The 6020-nt window shown below is 39.4% G+C and overlaps 1 pseudogene; it reads right to left on the bottom strand.

The window, feature by feature from the left end:
* Positions 1 to 234: 234 nt before the first annotated feature.
* On the bottom strand, positions 235 to 1199 carry LOC129469125 (cofilin-1-like; annotated as a pseudogene).
* Positions 1200 to 6020: the final 4821 nt, after the last annotated feature.

Genomic DNA, 6020 nt, shown 5'->3' with positions numbered 1-6020 from the left:
TACGCTAGACCAAATAGACCTGACAGTTACAGACCATTTCACCGAACTGCTGCAAAATACACATTCTTTTCATCAGCACATGGAATATTTTCCAGAAAGATCATATGTTTGGCCACAAAACAAGCCTTAACATTTTTTTAGCCTTTTTATTATTGTCTTTTTATTTATTTATTTATTTATTTATTTTAAATCGAAGATCCCTTACTGGCCCTGCTTCCATGAGTAGAATGACCAGGGGAAAAGGGAGAGGAACCAGCTGGCACAGGGAGGGGTCATCTCCACAACATTCCATTTATGCATAGAACTAAACAGACAATCACAGAGTCACTATTGCGGTTAGAAGTTGGCAGCATGGGAAGGGGGAGGAACAGGTGGGGAGTAGGGGTGTTGTTAAAAAAAAAATACAGGCCACTCCACAACTGGAGTTCCTGGGGGGAATTTGGTCTGCTCCAACCAAAGAGGAATCAGAAAATCAAACGCAGTTTGGGAAAGCCAGAACCGTCAGGGATGAAGGGAGGAGGAAAATCCAGGGGGTGCGGGTTCTGTTTGGCAACTGGGGTGAAGGGATTGCCCTCCCTCTGCTGGGATCCCCCCAGCCCCTCCGGTCTGGCAGGAAGGGGGCAGCCTGCAACCCCCGAGGGCAGGTGTGGGGCTGCCAGATGCTCCAGGCAGTGGGCCAGAAGGGGCTCACAAAGGCTTGCCCTCCAGGGAGATGACGGCACTGCCCCCCAGCATCTCTGCCAGGGTGCAGCGGTCCTTGACCTCCTCGTAGCAGTTTGCTTGTAATGCATGCTTGATCCCTGTCAGCTTCCTCTTGATGGTGTCCTTGGAGCTGGCATAGATTATTTTGCTCTTAAGGGGCGCAGACTCAGGGGCCCAGAAGATAAACACCAGGTCCTCCTTGCTCTCCTTGGTCTCGTAGGTTGCATCATAGAGGGCGTAGCAGTAGTCCTTATATGGCAGCTTCTTTACAAAGGTGGCTTAGAGGTTGTCGACAGTCTGGCCCACATCGTCCACCAGGATCTCCTTGCCCTCCTCCAGGATAATGTTCTTCTTGTCCTCACTCAGGCAGAAGAACACCACCTCTTGCACTTCTTCGCCTCCTCTGGCGTTGAAGACTTACACATCTTCATGTCCTTGAACACCTCGATGACACCATCAGAGACAGCCACCCCTGAAGCCATGTTTCCGGAAGTGAAAAGAAGAGGGCACAGAGAGCCTCAGAAGACGCCGCTGCTAGGACTCACCTGAACCAAGTCTTAACATCTTTAAGAAGATTTGAATCAAATCAAGTAGATTTTGTGGACAAAATGGCATGAAACTAGAAATCAGCAAACAGGAGTAAATTTGGAAAATTTACAACTATGTGTAAATTAAACAGTGTGCTCCTGAACAACCAATGCATCAAAGAAGAAATCAAAATGGAAATACAAACATATCTTGAGATGAGCTAAATAGAAACAAACTATCCCCAAAATTATGGGATTCAATAAAAGCAGTTCTAAGAGGGAAGATTATAGCAATAAACACCTACATTAAAATGGAAGAAAGATCTCAAATAAATAAGCTAATGTTATACCTCAAGGAACTAGGAAAAGAACAAGCTAAGCCCAAAGTTAGTAGAAGAAATGAAATAAAGATCAGAGAAGAAATAAATCGATACTAGAAAAACAATAGAAAAGATGAACAAAACTAAAACTTAGAATTTTTGTATTATATTTATTAATACACAATTATTATACATATTTGGGGTATTTTAGTATTTCGATACATATATACAATGTGTAATGATCAAATTAACATTATTGAGACATCCCTCACCTCAAACATTTATCTTTTCTTTCTGCTGGGAACATTATACTTCTTAGCTGTTTTGAAATACTTAATAACATTGTTGTTAACTGTAGTCACCCTACTCTACTAGCAAACATTTTAACTTATGGCTTCTATCTAACTCTATGTTAGTAGCCATTAACCAACTTCTCTTCACCCCCCTCTCCACCATTCCTTTCCCAGCCTCGGTAACCACCATTCCACTCTCTACCTCCGTTAGATCCACTTTTTAAGCTCTCACAAATGAGTGAGAACATAAAATGTTGTCACTGTGTGCCTGGCCTATTTCACTTAACATAATGATTTCTAGTTCCATCCATGTTGCTGCGATGACAGGATTTTATTCTTTTTATGGCTGAATAATATTCCATTGTGTATATATGCCACATTTTCTTATTTATTCATTCATCCTTCGATGGACACCTAGGTTGATTCTATCTCTTGGCTATTGTGAATAGTGCTAGTGCTGCAATAAACACAGGAGTGCAGGTAGTCTTCAGTATACAGATTTCCCATCTTTTGGATATATCCCTAGCAGTGGAATTGCTGGATCATATGGTAGTTCTGTCTTTAAGTTTTGGAGGAACCACCATGCTGTTTTTCACAGTGCTTGTACTACTTTACATTCCTACTACAGTCTACAATATTTCTCCTTTCTCTGCATTTTCACCAGCATGTGTTATTTTTTGTCCTTTCTATAACAGCCATTCTAACTATGGTGAGATAATATCTCATTGTGGTGGTGATTAGCATTTTCCTGATGATAAGTAATACTGAGCATTTTTAAATACACCTGTTGGCCATGTGTATGTTTTGAGAAATGTCTATTCAGGTCTTTAGCTCATTTTTTAATCATTTTTTTCTTTTACTGTTGAGTTGTTTGAGTTTCTTAAATATTCTGGTTATTAATCCCTTGTTGGATTGATAGCTTACAAATATTTTTTCCCATTTTGTAGGTTGTCTCTTCATTTTATTGATTGTTTTATTTACTGCAACAGAAGCTTTTTGGCTTGATGCAATCCCATTTGCCTATTTGTGCTTTTGTTACCTGTGCTTTTGAGGTCTTACCCAAAAAAATCTTTGCTTAGACCAATGTCCTAGAGTGTTTCTCCAATGTTTTTGTCTATTAGTTTCATAGTTTTAGGTCTTACATTTAAGCCTTTAATCCAAGAGTCCCCAACCCCCAGGCCATGGACCAGTACGGGTCAATGCAATCTCCATCAAAAGCTCAGTATCACTTTTCACAAAAATAGAAAAAAAAACATAAAATTAATATGGAATCACAAAAGCCCCCTAATAACGAAGGCAATCTTTTTTCTTGTCTTTTTTTTTTCTTTTTGAATCAGGGTCTCGCTCTGTCACCCAGGCTGGAGTGCAGTGGCACAATCCCAGCACACTACAACCTTCACCTCCCTGGCTCAAATGATTCTCCTGCCTCAATTTACAGAGAAGCTGGGACCACAGGCATGTACCAGCAGACTGGCTAATTTTTGTATTCTTAGTAGAGATGGGGTTTCTCCATGTTGCCCAGGCTGGTCTCAAACTCCTGAACCCAAGTAATCCACCCACCTTGGCCTCCCAAAGTGCTGGGATTACAGGTGTGTACCACTGCGCCTGGCCAGTCAGGGCAATCTTTAGCAAAATGCACAAAGCTGCATGCATTACCTTGCCTTACCTCAAAATCTACCATAAAACTATAGTAATCAAAAAAATATGGTACTGGCATAAAAACAGACACATAAACAAATGGAACAGAATAGAGAGTTAATAAATAAACCCAGGAGTATATGGTCAACTAGTTTTCAACAAGGGCACCAAGAAGATGCCATGGAGGAATGGATAGTTTCTTTAATAAATCATGTTGGGAAAATGAGCTATCCACATGCAAAAGAATAAAACTGAATCTTTATCTTACATCGTATACAAAAATAAACTTTAAAAGTATTAAAGATGTAAACATTAGACCTAAAATTATAGAAGAAAACATAGAGGGAAGGCTCCTTGACATTGTTCTCAGCAATGATTTTGTGGATAGATCACCATAGGCACAAGCGGCAAAAGCAAAAGTAAACAAGTGGGACTACATCAAACTTAAAAGCTTTTACACAGCAAAGGAAATAATCAACCAAATTAAAAGGCAGCCTATGGATTGGGAGAAAATATTTGCAAACTATATATCAGATAAGGGGCTAATATCCAAAATATATAAGGAACTTACACAGCTCAATAGCTAAAAATAAAAAAAGAATAATCTAATTTAAAAATGGGTAAAGGACCTGAATAGACTTTCTTCAAAGAAGACATAAAATGGCCAACAGGTATAAGAAAAGGTGCTCAATGTCACTAATCATCAACGAAATGCAAATTAAAACAACAATGAAATGAAATATCATCGTATGCTTGTTAGGAAGACTTTTATCAAAAAGAGAAAAAGTAAGTGTCTGCTGAGGTACAGAGAAAAGGGAACCCTTGTATGCTGTTAGTGGGAATGCAGATTGGTGCAGCCAGTGTGAAAAACAGTATGGAGATTCCTTTAAAAACTGAAAATAGAACTATTACATGATCCAGCAATGCCTCTTCTGGGTATATACCCAAAGGAAATGAAATAACCCCTAGTAAAGATATCTACACCCCCATGTTCATTACAAATATTATTTATAATAACCAACATATGGAAACAACCAAAGTGCTCATTGACAAATGAAAGAGTAAAAAAATTAAACTGGACATATTACAACTGCTACCACAGAAATGCAAAAGATCATTCAAGGCTACTATGAACACCTTTATGTACACAAACTAGAAAATCTAGAGAAGACAGATGCATTCCTTGAAATATACAACCCTCCCAGATTAAATGAGGAAGAAATAGAAATCCTGAACAGACCAATAACAAGCAGCAAGATTGAATCAGTAGTTTTTTAAAAATATTGCTGGCCAGCCATGATGCCTCACGCCTGTAATCCCAGCACTTTGGGAGGCCGAGGCAGGCGGATCACAAGGTCAGGAGTTCGAGATCAACCCAGCCAACATAGTGAAACCCTCTCTCTACTAAAAATACAAAAAAATAAACCAGGCATAGTGGTGGGTGCCTGTAATCCCAGCTACTTGGGAAGCTGAGGCAGGAGAATCGCTTGAACTCAGGAGGCAGAGGTTGCAGTGAGCTGAGATCACGCCACTGCACTCCAGCCCAGGTGACAGTGTGAGACTCTGTCTCAAAAAAAAAAAAAAATTGCCAACACCAACAAAAAATGATCAGGACCAAATGGATCCACAGCTGAATTCTATCAGACATTCAAAGAAGAATTGATACCAGTCCTACAGAAACTATTCCAAAAGATAAAGAGGAAATCCTCCCTAAATCATCCTATGAAGCCAGTATCACCCCAATACCAAAACCAGGAAAGGACATAACAAAATAAGAAAACTACAGACCAATATCACTGATGAACATAGATGCAGAAAATCATCAACAAAATACTAGCTAACAGAATCCAACAGCATATCAAAAAGATAATACTTCATGATCAAGTGGGGTTTTACACCAGTGATGCAGGGATGGTTCACTATACGCAAATCAATAAATGTGATATATCACATAAACATAATTAAAAACAAAAATCATATGATCATCTCAATAGATGCAGAAAAAACATTTGATAAAATCCAACATCCTTTTATGATTAAAAACCCTCAAAAAATTGGCATAGGGCCAGGCGCAGTGCCTCACACCTGTAATCCCAGCACTTTGGGTGACTGAGGCAGGCAGATCACGAGGTCAAGAGAACGAGAGGTAATACAGCCCTGAGGTAGAACAGTGAAGGTGCAGTGCTGATCCTTCCAGGTGAAATAAAACTACTTCTTGTAGTCTATAATAACAGGAAGAGAGAGAAAAGCATTTGCCAGTGGAGTAGCTGGATAACAGATTCAAAAGAATGTGTTTCTTTGCTCTAGCAATGAATCAATGCCTGAAACAGTGGCTGTAGTTGGAAGAATCACATGATTACATTTGCAACAATCTACTTTCATTTTCTAAGATCTATTTTCTCCACAGACCAAATAGGCAAGTTGAAAGAAGATGTGGCAAAAATCACCACCTCTGCATCCCTTAAGCAACACTAATCACTACAATCTATGTGGTATTGCTCTTGGTTTACTATTGTGAAAGGCAAAACCATTTTAGTGGC

Source organism: Symphalangus syndactylus, chromosome 12, assembly GCF_028878055.3.
Source record: "Symphalangus syndactylus isolate Jambi chromosome 12, NHGRI_mSymSyn1-v2.1_pri, whole genome shotgun sequence".
NCBI classification, from domain to species: Eukaryota; Metazoa; Chordata; class Mammalia; order Primates; family Hylobatidae; genus Symphalangus; species Symphalangus syndactylus.
The sequence above is the reverse complement of the archived record's forward strand: the minus strand, read 5'-3'. Positions and strand labels throughout refer to the sequence as shown.